Genomic DNA, 25,914 nt, shown 5'->3' with positions numbered 1-25,914 from the left:
AGTCATTTATATATCTGTTCTCTAGATGAAAATTTTCTGAATCTTCTATTTTCTCTGTTCTCTAGATTGGCCCTTTCCTCCCTAACTTGTTCCTTTCATGTCTTGTTTTATCAACTTCTGGGTGAATCTTCAAACCCTTCATCTTGCCATTTACCAAAGATACTGTCACCAGACCTGGAACAACATTCAGAGCTCGGATTTATTCCAGGATGGGATGCATGTCAACACAGACAGCACATTTGTTCCATTAGAGACGTCCAAGGTGAGGACAGCTAAAAAGAGGAATTAGTTAGAATAGTGCTAATTAGAGAATTGTTAATAACATTTGTTTGGGCAACATCATGAACCACAAAGTTGATATGGTGTTCTATTTTATGCTGTAGGTTAGCTAGCTCTGTCTCTGGTGTTACTGTCAATCTCCTGGAGGAGAGATTCCTAACACAGTCAAGGGGATTTAGCAGATAGAAAAGCTGAAAATTTACTAATATATATGCATATATATATATATATATATACATGGGTGTGTATGTATATATATATATGCATATTAGGATGTATCTTTGATTCCACGGTGCAGTGCAGAGCCAGTTGTAATACTTAGTGAAACTATTTTAAACTGACAGCAATTTTGTACATCAGGCAATTATTCAAACCTCAGAACAGCCTTTTTCATCCTGCAAGTAACACTGTTAGAAAAGCCTCTCAAGAATGCATGGTGTCTCTGCGGAATCTTGATGAGAGAGAACACATATTCTGGCACTGCCGTTTACTGAATCAGACTTCTGGAGTATCTGTTTGTCATTGTAAGGACTGATACTAGCTTGAGAAAGTATAAAGTGTTGCTCACTGTCAGATATTAGTAATTTTTGCATCTTATTTTTTAATTGGTTACTTATTTCTAAGACTTTATTTTAACTTATTTTAAATATTTTATTTTTAAGTAATCTCTATACCCAATGTGGGACTTGAACTCAACCCTGAGACCAAGAGTCGCAAGCTCTTCTGACTGAGCCAGCCAGGCTCCCCTGTACAATAATTTAACATGAAGTACTTGAATTGAAACTTCTATTGGGGTTTTTACTGGTTTTTTGAGTGCTTTTTCCACCAATTTACCAAGCTCATCTAGATTAAAAATTGTCAGTTGGCTGTTGGTCTCAGCTTTATTTTATTATTATTAATTCTGTCTATTTTAAGCCACTTAGGACAAAGAAAATGTGTTGTCAAATATTGGGTTGCTATACATAAACATACCAAAAATAAATTGAATGTAGACTAATCCGTAAAACAAAATACAGTTTTTGTTAGGGCATTGTTATCATTTATGTTTCGCAATCAGAAATTTATTTCAACTACATTATTTGATAATGACCATATCCAATAAAGTCAGGAAGTTCAAGAAGAGTTACAGAATAGGAAAGGATGGGGGTAAGAAGCTATTTGACAATTTGCTTTTATGTTTTGAGCAATTCTTCATTTAGGACAGAGTTGTTTAATCCAGACTTGTTTTGTTGCTTGTGGTTTAAAATTCAGCCAGTGTGTTATTAGATAATGTGTTGAAATAAACAGCAAAATAACTCCAACATATTTTATATACATATTTTCTCTGAATACTATGAGCATAATTTGAGAAGCAGTCTTTTTCTCAAAGGAAAGTTATTCTTTCCATAAATGACATGTGTATCTGGGCTCAGAAGAAAAAAAACAATTATGGTATTTCTAGGTAAATGAATGATTAGCACTTTGATTTATTTTTTTAAGATTTTATTAATTTACTTGACAGAGAGAGAGAGAGAGGAAACACAAGCAGGGAGAGTGGAAGAGGGAGAAGCAGGCCTCTTGTTGAGCAGGGAGCCCGATATGGGGCTCCATCCCAGGACCCTGGGACTGTGACCTGAGCTAAAGGCAGCTGCTTAACAACTGAGCCACCCAGGCGCCCCTAGTGCTCTGTATTAAAAGAAAATAAAGTTAGCTATATGAATCTCAACATATAGAAAAATCCAAATTTTAAAAGACAAGTATTGTCATAAGTTGTGAGATGAGTCAGTTCAGAAGATTTATTTTGTGAAAACCCATCATGAAGATTTCAGATAAATCATGACTTTATTTAATGACAAATACATGTTTCAGTTTATAAAAAAGCCCTCTGATTTTATATTTGGAAAATTTCCAAAACTATACAAGGATGAAAGGGCATTTACAATTGGTTTTCTTTTTAGAATTACCTTAAATATTTATAAATCAATACTTAGAAGCTTTATAAAGTATAGATTTACAAACACATAACTCATGACTTCTCAAACAGGTGTATAGCTTTTTGTGAATTAAACAAACTTGTATTCTACACGTATTTTTTTTTAAAAACTGATTTATTTATTTATTTATTTTCATTTCACTGCTTAGTTTTTTTCTCCTTCTATAGACTTTTTACTGTTATTGTCCAGGAAGGCCATAAGTAATGGAGTAAGACTTGTTGGGAGGCAACAGTTGGCAGGTCTGCCAGTTTCAACAAGAAATTCTGCCAAGTTCAGCCATTGTTTGGCCATTTGGGGAAATGCTTCAACATTTTTTGTTAAAATACCGAGCAACCTTCTCATTTACCCTAGTTTGAAGGTCACTCCTTGGAATTCAGTGAAACCTGAACACTGTGTTACAGAAAGCATCTTTACTAATTTATTTCCCTTCACAGAAGCAGTGGAGGGATAAATATGAGGTTGACCTAAGAATAATAAATGATAATTAGTTTCTGAATATTTTCTCTTTGGCACTGGGTCATGTTTCTAACACCTCCACAATCTGTATTTTTTATGTATCGTACACTGCACAGAAAACTACATAGAGTCAACTATCTAGTTTTCTGTGGACACTGATACAAAGAAATATATTCATTCATTTAATCATTTATTAAGCAATATTTAAGGACCTACCAAGTGCAGTCACTTATCGAGATGCTTAAGATATATTAGTGAAAAAAAAGCGGGCGGAAGTACTTGTAGAGTTTATGTGTTAAAGATATGGACAGAAAATAACAACATAGAATATACGTAAATGATAGTTGACGGTTTGTTGCAATGTGATTGATGTTATGGGAAGACGCCAGGACAAATTAAAATAGATGACGATGGGCTAAAGGGTTTTGGTGGTGCAGGTGTAGCTGACTTTAAGTATTCGTGTCTAGGTTAGGTCCCAAAGAAAACTTTGTACCTGAGCAAAGACTCCGGGGAGGGGTGGGGAGCTGACACGCGGGTTTCCGAAAGAGCATTCAGTGCTCTTCGAAAGAAACCCACTGACAGTTTTGAACCTTAGTTCAGATAATGTGCTTACCTTTCTTTAATTTTATGCCAATTGATATCAGAAGTACTAACAAGAAGTAAATTTGTCTGGAGGTGAAGGAAAAGGAAATGCTGAAGTCCAGAATCCAGGAACTATAGACCCAGAAATAAAGATGAGCATTTTTTTCATATTCAGGGGCCGTAAGGGTGAGTATGCGATGGAGAGTAAGGGAGACATGGTAAGCTTGAAAAATTACTCAGTTAATTCATTCCAATTAGTATTCTGTCACTAATTTCTATTATAACCTTATATCAATAAATATTGTGCACAATGACCTTTGTTGTTTACTATAAATTTAATTTAATCATTAAGAGTTATCCAAGTTAGAATTGATAAAAAAGCTAGAAAAGCTCATACGTTGTATTTACACTCTGTGTCCCTCCCTGTTTATAAAATTATGCAGTTATATCTGGAAGTAAAAACATAAGCCAGAATGTAGAACGATCCTTTAAGTCTATATGACTCTGAGTAATTTAGGAGTGGAATGTTGTCTAAATATAGAAATCTACCTTTTTTTAAAGCAGATGCTATTTATTTATTTATTATTTTTTAAAATTTTTTAATTTTTTATTATTTTTTAAAAGACTTTATTTATTTATTTGACAGAGATCACAAGTAGGCAGAGAGGCAGGCAGAGAGAGAGAGGGGGAAGCAGGCTCCCTGATGAGCAGAGAGCCCGATGCGGGGCTCGATCCCAGGACCCTGAGATCATGACCTGAGCCAAAGGCAGAGGCTTTAACCCACAGAGCCACCCAGGTGCCCCGCAGATGCTATTTAAAAATCTACATCCTAGTTACACTTAATGAAACCCTCTGAGGACATATGGATCTAGAATCTCGTATTTCTGTTAGGAATCCATTAGCTAGACTTATGTAACTTGTTCAGGACTCCAGCTTCAGAAACCATATGTAACATGAATAGTTTTGAACATGTGGTCCTTTGTGGTACAGATAGAACTAGATAGAACTAGATAGAACTAGGTAGAACTAGGTAGAACCAGAACTGATGCGGTTGAGAGCTCACAACCTTAAATACATAGTCGTTACGATGTTGAGCATTTGGTGAGTAATCAGGTTTCACAGGATTAACCCGAAAAATCACACAATTAGTGAATTTTTAAAGCATGTTTGAGTTATACAATGACTCAAACATAAACTCTTTGTTAATTTTGGCGTATTTATCTTGAAGGAAGGGGGCTGGACTCTGGTTCATTAAATATGGACATATATTAATTTTATGATGAAAAAGATTCAGTATTTTCTAATAATTTTGAACTGATAACATGGAACACAGCACAGGAAATCCTTTTGGAAAGTCTATAATTAAGGAAGTTAACTCATGTGAGGCATTCGATTAATTAAAATATTAAACAATATTTAGGAAAGTCATTTTATGGGCTTCACCCAGGTCAGTTTGTTCTAGACCTTAATACTTGCTCATATCTCATCTGAAGGCCTTCCTGTTCAAAGTAACGAAATCAAGCATCCTTCAAAGTTTTATTCTTAGAATATCTTTCTTTCACCACATTATTTCTGTCTTAAAAATGAACATTTGTGATACCCAGCCATGATGTTTGCCATTGATTTAGATGCAAGGAAATAGTTCTGTTAAAGGTATGAAAAGTCAAAGTTATAATGGAAGCAGTTGAAAGTAAGATATTTCAGAATATCGTAACCAAAGCACATACAATTGTGAACTAGGTAGTGTCCGTTCGACTGTTCTTTATCTCAGGGTTGGGTTTTTTTTTAACGTTTCTTCTATAATCCAAGGTTTCCCAGATATAATCATATGTACAGAAAGTATCTGATTTATCAAGTTTTGTCATTTCGGAAAACATCCTACTTCAAGCATTCAGTCCTGCCCTTGCGACCAGATGAGAAGTCGCGTGGCAGTCGGCGCTGTGGAGGAGGAAGTCGTGCTATAGTCGAGCGCGGAGGTGCTGACGCTGTCGGGAGCAGGCCTGTCCCGCTCCCCTCTGGCAGCTAGCGTGGGGCCAGCTGGCTAAGCTGAGGGCCATTCTGTGTACCCACACCCCTCAGTAGGAATTAGTCATGTGACTAAAATACAGCTGTTCTCTGACAGGACTAAACTCTGGTGTGAACAGAAAGTTCCCCAAAAAAGATATGCAATGAGAACAGACTTCAGTTTTATAAAGAGAGAACAATTCTGGAAGGTCTTATGTGAATCATGAAGCAGAAAAGCAAGCTACCTTTTTTTTGGGGTGTAGAAACCTTATACCGTTTCAGCCTCCCTCATTAATAATGTAAATATTTTAAATATTTCTTCTACCTCTACTTAGGACCAATTCAGACTCCACCCCTCTCCAAAACAACCAACCAAACAAACAAAGCCACTGAGTAACGGGAGAACAGATACCCTGCTCCGCTCACAGTAAGGTAGCGCCTCGTTATTAAGATGTTCATCATTTTCAGTTTAACTAATGAATTCACTGCAGTTCCAATTGTCGTTCCAGCAGGAATTTTTAAAGAATTTCCAAAATCCAAAGACTTAAATAATTTGAGGAAAAAAGAGCAAGTATGGACAAACGCCCCTAACTAGTTGTAACGGTTACTTGTGTGAGTTAACCTGGCCAGGCGACGGTGCCGGCTTGATCAAACACTAGTCTGGGCGTTGCTGTCAAGGTATTTCGCAGATGTGATCAGCATCTGACATCCGCCGGCTTTGAGCAGAGGAGGTTACCTGGATAATGCGTCTGCGTCACATCCAGTCAGCTGAAGGCTTTAAGAGCAACACTGAGGTTTTCTCAGAAAGAATTCTTCAAAATTTTTGTTTTCCAAGCTCCTCTTAACTACCAGAGGCTAGAGAGCAACCACCAGGCATTTGGTTTGGAGGAAGGCGAGGGAGAAGCAGGTATAGACGGAGGAAGTCAGTGAAAGAAAATGCAGAAGGAAAGATGGGAAATTACCGGTTGCAGATCCCACCTACCACACGCAGGCATCCCTCGTTTTCTTGGGCCTCTCAGCTATTGCATTTTTTACAAATTGAAAGTTTTGGTAACCCTGAATTTAACAAGCTTCTCAGCACCATTTGTCTAACAGAATTTGTTAACTTCTGTCTTTGTGTCACATTTTGGTAATTCTCTCCATATTTCAAACTTTTTCATTATTTTTATATTGTTCTGGTGATCTTGGATCGGTGTTCTTTTGTAGTACTGTAGTAATTGTTTTGGGCACCACTGACCATGCCAGTAGAAGATGGCAAAGTTAATAAATGTCGTGTGCGTTCTGACCGCCCACACATCTCTGACCCTTTCGGTAGGCGTCCCTATTTCCTAAGACACAACCACATTGAAATCACCCTACAATAGCCCCTATGTGTTGAAGTTGAAAGGAAGAGTCACATATCTCCCACTTAAAGTCAAAAGTGGGAAATGATTAAGCTTAATGAGGAAGATATGTTGAAAGCTGAGATAGGTCAAAAGCTAACTTTCTTGCACAGTTAGCCAAGTTGTGAATGCAAATTAAAAGGAAATTAAAAGTGCTACACCAGGGAACACACAAATAATGAGAGAGCTGAAGAGTCTTGTTGATGATCTAGAGAAAGCTTCAGTGGTCTGGATAGATCAAACCAACCCCAACATTCCCTAAAGCCAAAGGCCTAATCAAGAGCAAGACCCTGACTCTCTTCAGTTCGGGGAAGGTGGAGAGAGGTGAGGAGGCTGAGTAGGAAGTTGAAGCTCAGGTTGGTTCATGAGGTTTAAGGAAAGAAGCCATCTCAGTGACATAAGTGCATCCACAAGCGCTGATGCAGAAGCCGCAGCAAAGTACCCAGATCCAGCCAAGATAATCCTGAAGGTGGCTAAGGTGGCTACAGCAAACAACACACCTTCAGTGTAGATGGAACAGCTTCCAGTAGGAAGATGTCCTCTAGGCCTTATGTGGCTAGGGAGGAGAAGTCAGTGCCTGGCTTCAAAGCGTCAAAGGACAGGCAGACTCTCCTGTTGGGGGTGAACGCCGCCGGTGACTTGAGGTTGAAGCCAGTGCTCATTGACCCTTTGAAAATCCTAGAGCCTAAAGGGTTATGCTAGATCGACTCTGCCTGTGATCTACAAAATAGAACCACAATAGACGTCTGCTTACAGCACAGTCTGCTGACTATTTTAAGCCCACTGTCAAGAACCACTGCTCAGAAAAAAAATTATTCCTTTCAAAAGATTACTGATCATTGAAGATGCATCCAGTCACCCAGGAGGTCTGATGTACAATGAGATTAACATTGATTAATATTGATCTCATGCCTGCTAAGAAATCCATTCTGCAGCCCATGGATGAAGGAGTGGTTTCAACCTTGAAGTCTGATTATTTAAGAAATACATTTTATAAGGTTAAAACTTCCATACATAGTGATTCCTCTGATGGATCTAGGCAAAATAAACTGAAAACCTTTTGGAAAGAATTCACCATTGCAGATGCCATTAAAAACATACATGATTCGTGGGAGAAGGTCAAAATATCAGCATTCACAGGAGTTTGGGAGAAGCTGATTCCAACCCTCAAGGCTGACTTTGAGGGCTTCAAGATTTCAGTGGAGCAAATTCCTGCAGATGTGGTAGAAACAGCAAGAGAACTAGAATTCGAAGGAGAGACTGAGGATGGACTGGACTGTAGGGATCGCAGGACAAAACTTGAACAGATGAGCAGGTGCTTTTTGTGGGGGAGCAGAGATGGTGATTTGAAATCGAATCTGTTCTTGGGGAAGATGTTGTGAAGACTGTTTAAATGACAACAAAGGATTTATAAAAGTCCACAGTTTGTTGATAAAGCCGCTGCAGGGTTCAAGAGGACTGACTCGAGTTTTGAAAGTTTGTGGTACAATGCTACTGAACAGCATCTCATGCTACAGAGAGCTCACTCATGAAATGTGTCCGAGGATGCAGCAAACTTCGTTATTAACTAATTTTAAGAAATTGCCACAGCCACCCCAACCTTCAGCAACCCCCACCCTGATCAGTCAGCAGCCGCCATCATCAAGGCAAGACCCTCCACCAGGAAGAAGACTACAACTCACTCAAAGCTACATGATGATGGTTAGCGTATTTTAGCAGTAAAGTATTTTTTTAATTAAGGTAGATGTGTTGTTTTTTAAACATAATGCTATTGTACTGTACTATTTACTTAACTTTCATAGGTATTGGGAAACCAAAAAATTCACTAACTGGCGTTACTTTATTACAATGCCACTTCGTTGAGATGATCTAGAACCAAACCCTCAGTATATCTGAGGTCCGCCTGTGCTTTAACCTAGGGTTCCGGGACCAGCATCCATTCATCTGAGTGACTAGATACCAGCCGCCAGCTGGAAAGGGAAGCCGAGTGGTTAAGAGCCTGAGCTCTGGATTGCCAGGACTCAGTTCCTGGAACCTCTACCTGCATAGCTACGTGGTTTGGACATGGTACTTAGAAGCTCTGTGCCTTGGTGTTGGAGTTTCTTATCTGCACAACAACAACAACTCCTGAGGCTGTGGGGAAGGTTAAATGAGTTTTTACATGAGTAATGAGTAATGTGCATGGCAGAAGGCAAATCCTCAAAGAAATGAGCTAAATATCTCAGCAGGGCATGCCCCCCTCAACAAGAGGTTCTCCTGGACTAGTGGGGTCTGGAAACACTCATCCACGCTAACTTGGGGAGGGAGAACTGCCGCAGGAAAGGCAGACTCTCCTGTTTGAGGAAAAAAAAAGATTATTTGTCCCACAGGAATATGAAGATATGTGCACTCGTCTAATAATGTCAAGGACCAGAGGCTTAAGTTGACAATAAATATGTATATTTACCCAAATAAACCTGACAAGTTCAAAGCTATTTTAGTGAGTTAACGGGACTTTGATGAGACTGTGTCTAATGGATTTAAACGCAGCAGCCTCCTGGCCAGCTGGGACATGACTGCTGTCTGAGGTGCTCCCCATTCCAGAAGTTGTTTCAAACGGGGATCGCACCCACAGTTGCAAGCACAATCGCGTGAGTTACAGTTTTTGCCTCAGCTAAAAATTATATTGCCGTGTTTTTAAAAGATTTAAAATAAAAAGATTTTATTGAAAATAACTTTTTGAAGAAGACATATGTAGACTGATTAGTAAAATATGTAAACGTGTTAGTCTAATACTAGGTTTCTATCATTTAAGTAAAAGTAAATCTCTCTTGCCTCTCATTTGAAAACAACTAAAGACAACTACCGAGTTAGGCAGAAAGCACCCACACGTGCACATTCTGTTTGACAACATTCCTTTCGCATAGTTTTATCCTCCTTATTTTCAGTTATAACGTGCTTTATTCTTCTCCAGTACTTACCGAGTTCCAACTTTCCCTTCAAATTATCCTTGGAAAGAAGGCAGAATTGAGGTTTATGCACAAAATATCTAGACAACAACCGACATCATGTCAATGAACATGGATGGATTTGATTAACACTTGTTTGCGGAACTTACGACTTTGATACTCGGACATAAGACAAACTTAGCTTAGCTTTGATTGACAAAACCCAGCCTGTGTGCTCATGAATATGCTAATGAGCCCCCATGTGACTAAGCTGTAGGAGGGAGGGGCTCTGGTCACCTGGTCACCATTCATGTTTCACTCTCATTCAATAAACCAAATGACGCGCTCAGGTGTCCCTGCGGTTTCATGAGAAACACACTTGGACTTAGGTTAGCCTAAACACAAATAGGAAAATAAAGGCAGATTTATACAAAAGTTTATGCCATATTACCATTTTTTAATCAAAAAATACATTCCATGGTAAGGGGATAAGATTTCTGTGAAAATTGGGCTCCATCCAATCCTCAATGAAGTTAATGTTAATATTATAAGTAGGTTGGTTATTTATTTATTTACTTATTTATGTTTATGTTGGGTTGAGCAGAGTTGAGATTGTTGACCTTTTAGTTGGTAGTAAGGCAAAAAAAACCATACATTTAATTAAAAGCACAAAGGAATAAAAAGATAAAACTTGTTTTACATTTAAAAAATAAATTCACTACTTTGATCATTTTTCTAAACATAATATATTAGTGTGTTAGTTTTGCAGAATATCATCTCTTTGAAGTAAACAAACTAAAGGGAAAATAGGAAGAAACTTGTTCTAGGAAAATATTTGTGATTTATCATCTGATAATTAATATCAGTAAACGCAAAAACGTAAGGTCTAACTCAGTTCACAGCCAGTGATTCTCTCTCTTTCTTTTTTTTATTCATTTGACACAGAGAGAGAGATCACAAGCAGGCAGAGAGGCAGGCAGAGAGAGAGGGGGAAGCAGGCCCCCCGCTGAGCAGAGAGCCGGACACGAGGCTCGATCCCAGGACCCCGAGACCATGACCTGAGCCGAAGGCAGAGGCTTAAACCATTGAGCCACCCAGGCGCCCCCAGTGATTCTCTTTTATTTTTAAATAGTAAGACTTTTATTGTGTGCTTAAAAATTACATTCATTTCTTCATTTTTTGGTAAAACAGTCTATTAAATTAAGAACAAAAAAAACTTGATTTCAAGATTATACAAATACTGGAAAATGGAAAAATTATTGATTTAATGCATAATATAAAACTAATTAGACATAAAAATAATCTAGATTTATTGAGGACTTTTCTGTTTAAATTGGAAAGGCAATGTAATGTATAAAGATGTATTTCCTATCATTTAAATGGTTTGCTGACTTAATTTCTCTAATCATATGTTCTTTTACCCTAAATAACACTAACGCAGTATTTACATCCCAGATTTTACGATTAAAGGTATGCCACCTAGTACTGCTTCAATTTTATGCTAATTAAGACTCTATATCTTCAAAATTATAAACCAAATTATAGGTATGTAAACCAAAATTTAGGTATGAAAACTATCTGGACCCTTCGAGTTGTGTAACTGCTATCGATGAAGGAATTTGGGCAGGAATTCCTAAGGGAATTCTATGAGAATGAATGGGAAAATGATTGAAGTATCTGATCAGTGTGTAGCCCTGATCTTCTGTTTCTCATAAATTTTTATTTTCCTTCTAATTTCATCAGAACATTTTCTTTTTTTCTTTTTTTTTTTTAAGATTTTATTTATTTGACAGACAGAGATCACAAGCAGGCAGAGGCAGGCAGAGAGAGAGAGGAGGAAGCAGGCTTCCCACTGAGCAGAGAGTCCCACGTGGGACTCGATTCCGAGACCCTGGGATCATGTTCGGAGCCGAACAGAGGCAGAGGTTTAACCCACTGAGCCACCCAGGCACCCCAGAACATTTTCTTATATTAAATGAGAAGATTTCTTAAAATAATGTAATAGTGCTGCATGGTAGAAGTACTTTGATAGAAAAAGAGAGCTTTCCTAAGAAATTATAAATGTTTATAGTTCATGCATGGACTTCAAACCCAGATACAGACAAATGTTTTAAATAGTTATGTACTGACTTTCCATCTTAAGAGTGTTCTCTGATGGTCTAATTGAGTCAGGAACTCAGAGGTGCTACAAACTTGACACTGCGTGTCTTTCATCAACACCACTGCAATGATACAACTTACGTTCCTAGGTTAATGCCATCTTTGAATCCTAAGCAAAGATAAGATAGAGAATAAAGCCAATGATTTCAAATAGTGTCCTTGAATATATTTGGTTTTTTTTTAAAGTTTATACCATAATCATGATATCTCTATAAATAGTATTATCTTTTCAGGTTGTGTTGACAGTCATACACAGAGTATGAAATCATTTTACTTTGTGAATGTATATTTTGATCCTTTAAAAAATGTTTTGTTAATTTTTGTATAAATATCTCTAAGACAATTCTTAAAAATTAAGTTACTCTCAAATTTTAATCATGGAGCTAAAAATTGAATGCAAAATAGTGTTATAATAGTCACAAAAATGATGTACATTAAAATATATAATAATACTATTAATTAAAGTTTGATTAGTTTTATGTGTTTATCAAATAATTTATCCACATTAACATAAAGCATATAAGGTCATTGTTCTTTGTCTTAATATTATTTTGAATTTCTTACTGAAATAAATTTGTTATGCATAAAATAATGGTAAAATACATACAATGATTTTGAAGGTTTTCCTAAATATACTAGAGGTTTGGTTCCATTTAAACTTACATTCGGCATCACCAGGAGTAAAGTATACACACCTTGGTCATTCATTTAACACAATTTTTAAAATTACAGAGCCAATTTTAATTTCTTTTTGCTTTCCTGTTTTTCCAGTCTTTGTTTTTCAGAGTGAGTGAATAGTTTTGTATATTCTAGAAGTTTACATATTTTAACTAACAAAACAATTTGGAACATGCTAAGATATATTAGGAAAAAAAGACCTTGTAGTAATAACCTCAACACATTTCTTAAAGATAACTGAATATTGCAAGTAAAACATACCTCAGCTCACATTATATTTATGATTTCTGAATCATACTTAGAACTGGCCTGAGACTCTGCATAGCATCTAGAAAAAAGAAGTTAGTTCTTCACGGCTGAAAGCATGCAAGGATCCTCTGATATTCTCTTATCATTAAAGAAACAAACTTTAGAATATAATAATATGAGTTCTTACTTAAACTTTCAATTATTTTCTCAAGTAACAAGTCTTTACCTAATGACCTTTGAAATTCAGTGCCTACTGGTTTTCAACAGTATTTTCTGAAAATAAAAGATGATAAGTCATACTATTAGTGCAGTTTTAAGATTTTAATTAAATTATGGAAAAAATTATGGGGAGTTCCTTATAAAATATGATATTAGTGTAATACCTCCTTCTAAGAAAATCTAAATGAAAAATAATGCTATTTTCATTTTTGTTACTAATCCATGGCATTGGGTTGGGCATTTAATGTGTTCTTTTCATTTCCTTCCCCAATTATCTAATGGCTATTTACAAAGTCACCTTCTAAAAACAGGTTTTCCATTTCTACACATGTGTCAGGGAATTCGATACAACTAATGACTGAAAGGAAATAGGAAATCAGCCATAACATTTTTAAGAATCACAAAAATAAGACTTAATTGAAGTTTCCATTATTTAGAGAAATTTGTGGAAAACTAAGTGGAAAATTCTGAGGGATTTACTCAGAATGAGTTCGTAGTCCACTCTTAATGTGCCAGATTATGGGCATGTAAGTACAGGATTTCCCCACCGAAAGACATGTTACAGAGTATAATTACACAGGTAAGAAAGAATATATATATGTATTCTATGCTATTTATTATGTGTAAAATATATACGGGTAATGTCAATCAAGATAATTTGAACCCAAATCTGATGTCTAATTTTTATATAAATAAATTATATCAGTCAATATCATTAGGACCCAAATCTGACTCCTCATTTTTCTTAGCAACAGATTTATGAAGTCCCTACACCAGGCTTGAGCAGACAAGAGTTTCTTCACAGCCCAGCGCAGTCTGTGATGGTGAAGGAGGCATTAACAGATGTTTCATCTCAGTGTTACTGTAAGTGTTTTCTGGACGTTCTTTTTTTCGATACACACTTTAATTTCTCTGTTTAGTGATCTGGCATACATATCTGGGAAAACTTTGTCACTTTTCTTTATTCACAGTTATCTCTATTTCATATCCTCCCCCCAAAAGCTTGCAGAGGAAACCAGAGTCGTCGGAGGAACACACTGCTAGCTAAAGAGTTGTGAAATTACAGCGACTGCACAATAACGTTTTCTCAATCCTAGCTGGATTTTTCTTTTTCTCTTTCTCTCGTAGCCCACCCCATGATCCAACACCACGGAAACGATGCAGGGTCAGCCAGAGAGACATTGAGGCACATCTGGCGACAACGAACAATGAACATCCCACCAGCTCGCTGGCTAGAGGGAGGTGTGCAAGTGAAGGTGAAGGCACATAGAAGACACGTAATAAAGCCAAAGTGATTACTTTTCTCTTAATTCTCCATTTTGTTCCACTACAGAGTGACTGAGACCCCGGGACCCTGTCAGTAGTTCGTCTCCCCCCCTTCCTCAGAGTTCTGACTGTATAAAAAGTTTGAAGACCCTTCCTGAGGGGAAAATGTTTTCCAGCTGTCAGAATTGGAGCTTAGCTAATAGCAGAGCAAATTTTAAAAGGCGTTGTTCCCTGATTAAGTTGTTTGTTTGAAGTATGCCTTTTAGTCCGTTTAGATTTTTATCCGTTGCTGAATTTATCTTCCAGGATACCACCGCACATAACAAGTCTAGAGTGGTGGATTTTGTGTACATTTCAGAGTAATAGACGTCGTTTCCTGAACCTGGGAAATAAGTGAGAGCCGGTTGCAGTATTACTTCAGTGTCCCTGAATTCTGCAGGAGAAACGCTGCCCAGCTAGGTGAGACCCCCTCGGATGCATGTGTTTGCTCTGAATCCCGCACTTACCAGCCCAGCCTCCGAAGACACTCGGGGAGAAATGTCCTCAGGGTGGAGTTTGATCTTCTGAGACTCCGCAGGAGGGATGTGCCCCAGGCGAGGTGGCAAGCGTGGGAGCCTCCGGTGCAGTCCTGCAGGCTGAGGTCGGGCAGCAGAGCCCGGGGCTGCTCAGCCAGGAGGGGACCCTGTGCGGGGAGAGGCTGCTCTGCCGGCCGGAGCCTTGTCACGCTGCCTGTGCTCAGCAGCAGGGAAACTTCGGAGCTTCCTGTGACATCACCCTGACCCCGCCTGCAGCTCGTGTTGGGTTACTTTCTTTCTCCGGAGCTCACCCCCGGGAAGCAGCCGTCCTCGCCCACCCCGAGCGCAGGCAGCACAGAGCAGAGGCCACCGCGTGCTGTCCCAGACGTCGCCGGCCCCGGCTTTCACCTGGACGGAGCATGTCAGGACGTGCCACACACACTGCCTGCGGCTGGAGGGGTGTGCATGCGGCGTCCTGCTCCGGCACTGAAAGGACTTGGGGGCGTGTGAGTGTGAGAGTGTGTGTGTGTGTGTGTGTGTGGAATGTGACTTTGCAAGGCATTGAGCAACTGTTGTCAGCATCTTTCTTCGTAATAAACACAAAAATAATACTCGCATCCGTCAGAATCTGCTCCGTGATCCAACGCCCACTGAGCTTTCATAACCAGGGCTGTTACCCGGTCAGGTTTTCACAACTAAACGATGAAGCTCCTCTAGGTTTTTTGACTTTTTTACTTTGTCCACGACATGACTACCTGCGTATGTGTCATAAAACCACTGTGTGTGTGTCGTGTGTGCTTATACGTAGGATCGTTTGTCATTATATGTAGGTTTCATTATCTTACCACCTGTGAAATAAAAAAGAAATTTGTATTACATTTATCCCTCAAAATAAACCTTGCCAAAAATACAGATAACTTACAAACATAATGATTATGTAAAACAGGTAACATATTCTAATTCTTTAGAAAAATTTTCCCTCAAAACATAAGTTTATTCCAAATGTGTTTAATAAATCATTGGACATTATCTGGGAAGAATGCTTTAAATTTGAAATGCAGTTATCTTTTCATAGTGCGGTAAGTGTGTGAGATTCAACAATAATCATAATTGCTGAACCCTGAACAGCACTGGGCATCGATATCTTCCTCTGTAAACTAGAAGAGATGAATCAAATAATATACAAAATTGCTTATATCTCTTAGAATTTCAATCAACAAATTATGTAACATTTAGAAATAGATAAGATACTGTGATAATTATTCAATTCTTAGTAAATTTGAGGTCAGAGGCACTGAAAAATTAGTAAATTACTGCAAAATTCAGAAACAAAATGAGATGCTTACACTTTTTGTTAATTAATAAAGGAGGACAAGGCAACATAAATTAAAGGGACACCGTGTTCTGAAGCGGTTCCCTCTCGTCGACATTGTTATTACCTGGATCCACTGAAGAAACTCATTACACGTCTTTGATTTTAAAGATCCATAGGATCAAGGTGAATAAAAATAAATACCTATAAAAATAGGATCTATACTAATCTCTGTCGGTTAAAAGATTTGCAAGAAACTGAGAGTCAGACCTTTGGTTATGAGGGAGAGAAATAACCAGAGGAGTTAAATTGCCGAGTTACAGGACATTGTATTTTCAGGAACACGGCTGTAGACGGCCCCAGGTGCACGCCTGACTGGCGCCTTCCACCGAGGAAGGCTCTGCTCAGGAGCTTCTCCGCAGGGTGCGACGCGCTGGGACCGGACCCACAGGCATGACGTTCCAGTGCTGGTCCTGACACTCTCCAGCGTGACCTTTGACAGAACTTGTTAGGCCTTGGTGTTCCCGTCGGAAAGCTCACAGTGGAATCGGGCACTGGATTTTAATCCCCAATGGCCACTGTCCACGTCTTCTCATCGCCCACACCTTGATAATGATATTGGACCCCTGGGAAGAGAGGAATATAGCTTTTGAAGTTTAATTATGAAAAACTAAGACTTTTCGGGCGCCTGGGGGGCTCAGTGGGTTAAGCCGCTGCCTTCGGCTCGGGTCATGATCTCGGGGTCCTGGGATCGAGCCCCGCATCGGGCTCTCTGCTCAGCAGGGAGCCTGCTTCCCCCTCTCTCTGCCTGCCTCTCTGCCTACTTGTGATCTCTGTCTGTCAAATAAATAAATAAAATCTTAAAAAAAAAACAACAACAACTAAGACTTTTCCCAGTAAGTTCACAAAAGCATTAATACTTTTTTCAAAGATTCATTTACTCATTTGTCCAACACTAGTGAAGTCTGGTAAGTGAAACGTCTGTGCTGCAAGTGCGTCTTCGGACTCTCACACCAGTGCTCTTGTCCTTTACTGAACAACAAGTCGCATCCGGAAGCCTAACGGACGCTACCACATCCCTGCTTAAGTGACTGGTCAGGCGTGTGGTCCGAGTTCATGAAGACCCGTGGGTAATTCTTACCGGCATCATCTCTAAGCCTTGCTCAGAGATAACGGGCACCCTGCGTCCCACTCACCGGACCCTTGAGAGTTGCCATTTTGTAAATTCCAGACGAGATAAATGGCACGAGGGCCTCCAAGGAGCCCCTCTGTGTCTGGAGGGACAGGACCGAAGATGGATAACGCAGATTTCTCAAGGGCACACTGAAATATGATGACAAATATTTAAGAAAATGCCGTAGAACAAAAAAACGTATTTCAGTAATCAATGAGGGATTCTTAGGCAATGTGGCACTGTCAATAAATTAATTCAGCATGATCTATTTCCTATACATATATCTTTTCCACATGGATCGAAGACATTGGTGAGCATGTACTCATCAGTCACCAGGCGTTTTTTGAGTCACGTGCTGTAATAGTTGTGTCAGGGAGTTCCAGAGAACAGGATGCGTCCCCCTGTGTAGTTGTTCATGGCACATGGTGACGGCCCACGAGGGTTCAAGCACCAGATTCTCTGCGGTTAGCAAGGGACCTGCAGAGTCTAGATGCAGCCGTGCCGAGCGCCCAGTGGGGTCTTCTACAGACTGAGGGATAATGTGCGACTGAAGAATGACACGTGTGATGATAGATGGTCGTGGTTGTCCCTGTGAGAGTCCTGCCTGCGGGACCGCACCTACCCTTGTGGTCCTGCATAAGGCTCACGGGTGCCACAGTCCCACAATAGTGAATACCGATTGCCATGTGAAGTGCACTTTTTTAAAGATTTTATTTGTTTATTTGAAAGAAAAAGAGCAAGAGAGAGTCTGAGAAGGGGGAGAGTGACAGGGAGAAGCAGACTCTCCGCTGAGCAGGGACCCCATGCAGAACTGGATCCTGGGACGCCAGGATCATGACCTGAGCTGAAGGCAGTCGCCCAACCCACTGAGCCACCCAGGCGCCCCTGAAATGCAGTATGACTCATACTCAGGAGAAAGCGATCTCAGAATCTCTGGATTACCTCTGATATTATTTTACTAAGTTAGTGAAATGGGCCAAAAATGTGTCTTGACAAATTTAGTTCTCTACAGGCTGCCCTGACCACTTACTTTGAGTTTCTGTAGTTACAGTCTCCGGGGATGATTTGGCCACAAAAATAAACAAAGCAAAACAAAATACTTTTACATAAAGAATATTACGGACAGACTTACCTCTGAGGAGAAAGTAAGAAAGATCTTTACAAATGCTTCCTATGATGATGTGGATTAAAATATTTCAGGTGTTATGATGTATGTTAATAATTCCTCTGGGTCCACAATTGGCTGAAAGTTGTTACACCCAGAGATAATTTATGCAGTCAACAAAACTACATATGCCATGCTTTACTAAAAATGCACCAATAATTTGAGGAGAAACACGTGATTTTTATAATCTTGGCATCAAAAAATTCTATGAAGGTAATAAGTTGACCTGACCTTTTATTTATTATTTTATCTAGCAATTGCTTAGTATATTTAAAGTTATTTCATTATGAAATGAACTGTATTCAGTAAAAGGACCAGATCAAATGAATGGCTGGGTCATTTAGAGAGAATTTGCTGTTTTCTGTTATTAAAACCAAAAAGCTGATCTTTAATTGTGCATGTAGTTTATCATCTTGAAGGAAATTATGTAATTTTTGAAATACCTACTATGACTACAAATTTGAAAAGAGCACAAAACTTTAAATTTGAAATGAGTAACATTACATCCATATTAGGTAAATAAAACGATTGTACTAATCTACAGCTAGTATTTCTTTCAGTATCTTATAATGCGTTTCCCCAAGAGAGTCAAACAACATATCAAAAACAATCAGCTAAGAATCTGCCTATTCTTTTCATTATTCTCGTTAAGTTCTGATGGATTTGCATCTTCCAAGAAAATCAGTTTGTTTTATAGATATTCATGATTGTTTGAGCCTCTCCTCCTCCCAAAGGAATAACCCTGGCTAGAAAAAAGGGCAAATGAGATACATGATGGGCAAATTCAGAATGAAAGCTTCAGTACAACCAGGTTATTAGCGCTCAGCGAAATGAGGGTACTACATGAGCTTGCGGAGAGTGCACATTGTTAACTTGGGGATCATATGCCCCAGTTTGCGAGGGCAGTCCCGGTTTATATTTCCACACTCAAAATGTCATGATTTGAATGGGAAAAATATATATGGTCACCCTATACACGCTATCCGTACCGCACTACCAGTGGTAACATAAATATTGACAGTGATTTATGCCTTTGGGAAACCTGAGTCTGTTTCCCAGAAGAGTTTAAAATAGTTCCTCCTATTTCTAGGATAGTTTTAGTTGGCCTTGGAAAAGATGCCCTTTTTGTCCCTGGATATGCATTTATTGTGAATTTCTCCCGAATTTCTTATTCAAGAATGTCAATCTTGATTACCAGAATAAATGGTTTGTTTGAGTTTATTCATGTTGACGTAAGTAGCATATGTTTAAATGCCCATGTCTTAAGTTCTAAAGATGCCAAACGGCATGAATGTTTTCCCACCAAAAACTTCTTTATTCAGCTGTCATGTTGATACAGCTTGTAAAGGTAATAATTATTCATATTTTTCTCTTCAATAGTTTACTCATTTAACATCACTCTATTACTGATGTTAACATCAGTGAAAGTTTTTAAACAGAAGGGAATGTGGAACTATATGTAGTGTATATATTTTAAAAAATACAGTATATTTGCGTAAGAATTCTCAACAGTTTGGAGAGAAGCCGCAGATCCCTTGAAGGCTTAGTGTTGAGGAAGTAGGTACCCACAGTCCCCTGCTGCCATCTAGTGTTGAGTATTTTCAAATTGCCAAAAGTTGCTCTACTTGAATAATGAAATTCTTTCTTTCTCTGATAAAAAAAAAAAAGAAAGAAAGAAAGAAAGAAAGAAAGAAAAGAAAATCCCAATAACTAGGGAAGATTACGAAGAAAATATTCTGATCCACATGTTAACTGGAGTTACAATGGGCACGTACTTGCTCTAGCCTATACAATTGAAGTATAAACTTATATATAATGGAAAAAATACATCATAAAATATTTAGATAAAGGCAAACCAATAATTAAATGTTAAAAACATAATATAAGTTAAAAATACAAACTAAAAAGACTTGCCATCTTTTGTCTTCCAATAAATATATATATTACATACATACATATATTTAAGTATTTGAAGTGATCTAAAGCTAGACAACTCTGACGTCCACGGCTAGGCTGGAGTGGACTAACTCCTGTGTGTCTGACCAGGAATACAAATCAGATCTTCAAAAGCTTGGGGCACCTGGGTGGCTCAGTGGGTTAAGCAACTGCCTTTGGCTCAGGTCATGATCCCAGGGTCCTGGATCAAACCCCATTTCAGGCTCCTTACTCAACAGGGACCCCGCTTCTCCCTCTCCCTCTGCTTGCTACACCTCCTGTTTGTGCTCTCTCTCTCTGTCAAATAAATAAATAAAATAACAATAATAATAAAACTAACCTAAATCTTCAAAAGCTTACAGCAGAGTTTTCTCTGATGTCTGTCAAATCAGTCCCTCACTATATCCAAGCTTAAAAAATATTCCATCACTATGTGTTAGAAAAAAAAACAGTCATTAATTGGCTATACTCCTGTTCTGACTAAATACAGCTGACATTTGACAGAGACAGTATTTGGGGGCATAATTATTACCTCCAAGATTTCTCTCTATAAACATTTGTATCATAAGAAAACAAGGTCTCTTGACAACAGTCATTAAACACATATTAACTGATCACCTATCGTGTGCCAAACATTGGACAGATATTAGAAGTACAAAGTGGTCCTTCATACATTGTCATGTACAGAGACATGGTCCTTGATCTCAAGGAATTTATTTTCTATCCCCAGGTAGACATTTAGAAAAATACCTTTATTTTTGCTTATACTGGTTAAATAACTCAGATTGCTAAAAGCAGTGTGTCCAATGACTGGAACAAATCAGGCTAAGTAGATAGGAAGGTAGGATGGAGGGAGAACATATTTCCTGTAGAAAAGCATTTTCTCTGAAGATAAGAATTATTCTGGAACCTAGAAGGGAAAAAGTAGGAGACATTCCCTAGATTAGAAAGAAGGATTCGGTTGCCAACAATTTACTGAAAGAGTGCTCGGTAGACTTGAGGCAAAAGCATGAAGGGAATGAAGCAGGTTTGGAAAAAAGATGAGGTGAGCAAACATGTTGTCTCAAGTAAAATCTGGATTTGACCCACGCAGTCAATTGCTCCATCAGGGTAGAACTCTGGAAAAGCATTTGCATGACAGAGTTGGCCTCCCAGATGCAAAGGAACCTGTCTTTACCGGCTCCTCATTAGTCACTGTAGAAGCCACTCTGGGTGTGGGGAGCATAATTTCTAGAGAAGGAACTACCATCAGCCACCATCTGCTGAGGACGATTTGGAGAAGGATGTGCCGAGGGCTACCAGGAACCGATTCCCCCAGCAACTGCAGGATGAGACCCTGGCTCAGGAGAAGACGTATGGGAGGGACCACCAAAGTAGAGTTTGCTGGAAATCTGTCACAGGCCAACAAAACCCATCCAAGGGTTGCACCTAGGTTATCTGTAGAGGCTGGAGGCCAGTCAGTGAGAAGAGAGTGTGGCATGAGTGTATCAGGACCAGGAGGTAAGGTGTAGGACCTCGTAGATTATGGTACATGTGATGGGTCCTACAATCCAAATCAAGTTCTATGCTTTGTTTTGGTGTGGTTGGGTCTGGCCAGGGTGGTGGGGCTGGTCTGAGGAGGTAAGTACCAAAGCTTTTCCTGTGAAATGTTTGCATATCTTTCTGCAGTTATTAATGAAGACCATGTTCACAACGTTAGCCATGGCTCCTTATGTATGGGACCCTTAAAATTCCCTTCTCATGGTATGCGTGGGTATTCAGAAAATAAAAATACTACAATTGAAGGAAATTCTTTTATTAATTGTAAAACATGAAAACAAGTTCAATAACGATTTGTAGTGATTAGCATATATTTAAGTACTTAACCTCTGGTCATGCTTCTGGGACTTGTTCTGTTTTAGGAGAAGTTGAGGAAGTAAAGTAACGTTGATAACCGACATTTTTTCAGATATCTGCTCTATGCTTTAAATACTTAAAGCATAAAGTGAGGATTTTAGTCTCACTCTTCAGATGAGGGAATGGAATCCTAGTAAATTTATACAACTGGAAATTGGTAGAACTGGAACTTGAAACCCAAGTGGTTTAGTCTTTAAACCTGTCCTTCTTTACATTATTGGCAAAATATTTAATCTGACAAGCTACTGAAAATACTTTCGGAAGAAAACTGTATGGAATATAAGTCAAGTGATGTTGATTACTGAGGCTTCAGTGAGATAATTCCACATAAGAAAAAACATGAGTATTAGCAAGATAGGAAGATAGCACAGTGTTTAGCAAGTTTACATTAAAGCTTCCCCACTAGCTTGGCTATTTTTCTATTTAAAATATTTATATTTTGGTTTCTATCCAGATCATGCATTTTTCAATGTTATTCATATATGAATGCTAGTATAAGTTTTTGAATATTTAAGAGGATGACATAAGGAATAAAGATGGTCATTTCTGAAACTCAAGATTTCTTAGAAACAAGACATTTAAACTTTGTAAGGTAAATTTTACCTCTGTAAAAGGTACATTTCACTGATTTTTTTAACCCCCCTTTTACTTTTGTTAGGGAACTTTCCATATTAAAAATATTTTTTAGCACCCCTTAGGCAATTTTCTCAAAAACAAATTATGAAAAGTTTTTAAAATTCTCAAATACATAATTTTTACATTTTTCTCAGTTAATCTTAAAACCACTTATGTCAATTCCATTTCTTTTATTACTTTAGCAAACAAATTTCACCTAAAAGTTCCTGCTTTAACTTTTACTGCCTGACTTACTTGAGTAACTGTTAGAGCTCAGAGACTATACTCTGAAGCCTTAAAATATGAAATATTTAACAAACTGTAGTATGACTAGTTAGCCATTTTAGTAAAGGCTTATGACGTAGCAAACAGGACACGGAGTACCTTACAGGTGCTCTACTTACCGTCTCCATCATTTCACAATAGAGGCCATTAGGGATACGAAGGCTTAAAAAGCTCGAATCTAGGTTGATCTGAACCCAGATTCTATGCTGTTCATTATTTGATTTGTTTTTTTCTTCCACAGCCTTTAAAATAGCATGCATTTGTGTGAGTAAAAGTTCTATTTTACTACTGAAGCTCTGAGATACACCACGCTTTAAAGATTTTCCTCCCCGATCGATTGTGTCTGTATGTAATTTGTGCGGGAGGAAAAGAGAATATGCAGAGTTAAGTAAAAAGTTTCCTATCATACTTAACATTACAGTTTGAAGACTTTCTCATTGAATAAGGTCAGATATTTTGAGTAAAAACATGGTAATTGTTTATTTCTTCTCTGGAGTAGCGATTGCTTGGCGAGGTGGATCATTTAGGTAGCTCACAGATGTTCACATTTAGAAACTCTGGAAATGTCCCTAGAGTGATTTGCAAATTTTGTTGAACATTTGTTGAGAGTAGGGGGTATGTTTAAAAAATAGACTATTGCAGAGTGCTGTGAAGTGTGTAAACCTGGCGATTCACAGACCTGTACCCCTGGGGATAAAAATATATTATATGTTTATAAAAAATAAAATTTAAAAAAAAAAATAGACTATTGCAAAGTAAAAGTTCTTGCTCTCTGACTCCAAAACCGATGAAGAAGGCAGTGGTAGCATTTTCCTCTGGCTTCTAACTTGAGAGCATCTGCAGCTCAAATTACAACCTCTGCGAAAATACAGAGTAAATATACATTAAAACCCTCCAAATAGGCTCATAATTGACTTAGCTGATGTTATCTCATAATGAGAAGAAGAGCAAATCATCAGTAATGCGGACAGGAATGGGTTAATTTGGGCTACCGTTAGATATAAAACTTGTTAAAATAAATTTTATATTGAAATACAAGATTGGGGTACTAGAGATAATTTATTTTCATTAAATTTTGCTAGTTCCTTTATGAATGATTTTAAAATGACGGGGTGCCTGCGTCAGTCGGTTAAGCAGCTGATTTTTGGTTTTGGTTTGGGTCATGATCTCATGGGCCCTAAGACGGAGCCCCCATGGAGCCCGGCCGGCAGTCCGCTTGGAGAGTGTCTCCCTCTGCCCTCCCCCAGCTCGTGCACCGGCTCCCTCTCTCTCTATTTCTCTGTCTAAAATATGTTTTTAAAAAGAATGATTTAAGAGAGATTAAATGATTTTATGTTTATTTCAAAACTTTCATCATCATAAAATGCCTTGATGACCTCATGTGAATCAGAAGCACATGAATTACTTTCTCCAGAATGCATATAATCTTGAGAGGAAAAACAGTTAATGTTTCAGAAATGTTTTTAAATCATAAGCAAAACCAAAATATTAAGGCCTTCAGAATCCGCCAGAATGAGTGGAACCCCCGCTAAGTAATAAACTGGAAGCTTCTCGTAAAATCTTCTGATGTCTGGGAATCAACAAGGCACTGAAGAAGAAAATATGATTTGGACGTGGTCCATTTGGATAAGGCAAGCTGCATCAACATAGGCCTGTTTTGAGGGAAAATAGCCGAACATTGAAAATGACCACCGTATGCTAGGGGAGACGTCATTACCGAGGGAACAGCCTGGCCAGTGAGGATTTGAGATGGTTTTCTCCATCACAGAGCATCTTTTCACTTTCCTGCTTACTGTGTATTGGCGTTGAATGCTTTTAAGTAGAGAACATTACCGTAAAGCCCTAAAATGCCAACACTGGGAGAATCCTTACAGGCAGTCCAGCTCAGTCGTTCGTTTCAAGTATGAGTAAATGTGAAGCTAAAGAAACTAGATGACAAATTCACCACCAAGTAGGGTCAGTATTGGTACAAAAAATAGTGTCTTAGGTCACACTCAGGAACTTTTCCCCAAAGCCTCTGGTGGAAGGTGAAAGCATTAAACGAGTCTATTTTAGTTAACTTTTGCTTTTCCAGAAAAGTACTCCACCATCTCTTTGAAAGATGGGTCAGCACTGAAGCCTTTTCCTACCAGTGTGTAGCTGGTGTCCTCCCTCAGAACTTCATATCCAACTTCATTCTGGCCATTGAGAGGAACAATTCCACTTTATTTCAGTTTCTCCATGACGATTCCCCCACACTCTTCTCTGTCCTTTAGGAATCTTCTCTTCATTGCTAGTATTTGACATTTCCTGTGCGTGGAGGCGGGATGCTGGGGGGTTTCCATTGTTGGTTATGGCGCACAATCTCCACAAAGGAAACCTATCCTGTTTCCCCTCTCTTTTAGCCGCTCTATTTTTCTGGACTTTCTATTGCTTCAAGATTAGGCTCCTGAATTGATTTCCTAGTTTTCTCATTTTTTACAATCCAATTTTTTTTTAAAGATTTTATTTATTTGAAAGACAGACATCACAAGTAGGCAGAGAGGCAGGTGGTGGTGGGGAGCAGGCTACCTGCCCGGCAGAGAGCCCGATGCAGGGCTCGATCCCAGGACTCTGGGATCATGACCTGAGCCAAAGGCAGAGGCTTAACCCACTGAGCCACCCAGGCACCCCTTTTACTCTCCAATTTCCATTCATGTGCCTCTTTCTCTTTATAATAGAGATTTTCTTCTCCATTTCTTAATTCGAAAATGCTTATGTATTGGGGTTCATGGGTGGCTCAGTTGGTTAGGTGACTGACTCTTGATTTCCACTCAGGTCATGATCTCAGGGTTGTGAGATCAAACCCAGCATCAGGCTCCAC

The sequence above is a fragment of the Lontra canadensis genome, unplaced genomic scaffold (genome assembly GCF_010015895.1).
Source record: "Lontra canadensis isolate GAN:19392208 unplaced genomic scaffold, GSC_riverotter_1.0 scaffold18, whole genome shotgun sequence".
NCBI lineage: Eukaryota > Metazoa > Chordata > Mammalia > Carnivora > Mustelidae > Lontra > Lontra canadensis.
The sequence above is the reverse complement of the archived record's forward strand: the minus strand, read 5'-3'. Positions refer to the sequence as shown.